At 57.0% G+C, this 1,057-nt stretch overlaps 1 protein-coding gene across 1 annotated transcript in view; it reads right to left on the reverse strand.

Moving 5' to 3' along the window:
* Positions 1–845, reverse strand: part of S1PR3 (sphingosine-1-phosphate receptor 3) — a 15,376-nt gene extending 14,531 nt beyond the window's left edge. Inside the window, exon 1 of the mRNA XM_025202667.1 lies at positions 805–845. The gene's annotated coding sequence lies outside the window, so the exon portion shown is untranslated. The remainder of the gene's footprint in view (positions 1–804) is intronic.
* Positions 846–1,057: the final 212 nt, after the last annotated feature.

Below are 1,057 nucleotides of genomic sequence, written 5' to 3' on the forward strand. Positions count from 1 at the left end.
CCGGCCGTCTCCAGCCCCGCTGCCTCCTTCCCCGCCCCTCCCGCTTCTCGCCCCCCCTCGGGACCTGCCCCTTCGCTTCAGCCCCCGCGCTGTGTCCCGCTCCCAGCCCGCAGCCCTGGGTCTTCCTTTCTCCCCGCTCCCTTCCCTTCAGCCCCACTGCTTCACCCCCGCCCCCGCTTTCCCGCCCGACCATCGCCCCGTTCTCCCTCACTCCTTTCTCCTTCTCACTCCCCTCAATCTCTCTCCCCTCTGTTCCCTGACCTCTTTACTCCCCTACCCCATGTCTCCATGGGGAGAGATGCTGCCTCCAGACCATCTCCCATCCTCCAAGTCCCCACTCCCTTCTCCTTCTCGTCTTCCCTTCATCTCCCTCACATTGTCTCCTGACCTCTTTACTCCCCTCCCCATGTCTCCATGGGGAGAGATGGCCTCTCCACACCATCTCCTGTCCTGCAACCCCCACTTCTTTCTCCTTCTCATCCCCCTTATCCCCTCTTCACTTCATCCCCCTCGCCTCTGTCCCCTGACCTCTTTATTCCCCTTCCCCATATCTCCATGAGGAGTGAGAGTCCCTCCAGACCATTTACCATCCTCCACTCTCTTCTCCTTCTCATTCCCCTCTTTACTTCATCTCCCTCATGATGTCCCCTGACCTCTTCACCCCTGTCCCCCATGTTCCTGCCCCTCCAAACCATCGGCCTGTCCTCTCTCCCACCCCCAACTCCTTTCTCCTCACTCCTCCACCCCCTCATTACTTCATCTCCCTCTCCTCTGTCCCCGGCCACCCCCTTCCCAATCCCATACCCGAATCCTCCTTCACTTTGTCTCAACATCCTGCACTTGCAGCTGGGACTTCTGAGTCTGGCTGGCTGGTGGCTGTGCTGACGCCACAAAGATCACTTATTGTCCATATTGCCCATGCCTGCCAGTAAAGTAAATGGAAACAGAAACATAGGGGGGAGGGGAGGGGAGCAGACAGAGAAAATGTCATTAGCTTTATGAAAATGCATTAGAATAAAATATTTTTGGAGGGAAAAATAAACCTCTCTCTACTTCA

The sequence above is a fragment of the Alligator sinensis genome, unplaced genomic scaffold (genome assembly GCF_000455745.1).
Source record: "Alligator sinensis unplaced genomic scaffold, ASM45574v1 scaffold665_1, whole genome shotgun sequence".
In the NCBI taxonomy this organism is placed as follows: Eukaryota; Metazoa; Chordata; order Crocodylia; family Alligatoridae; genus Alligator; species Alligator sinensis.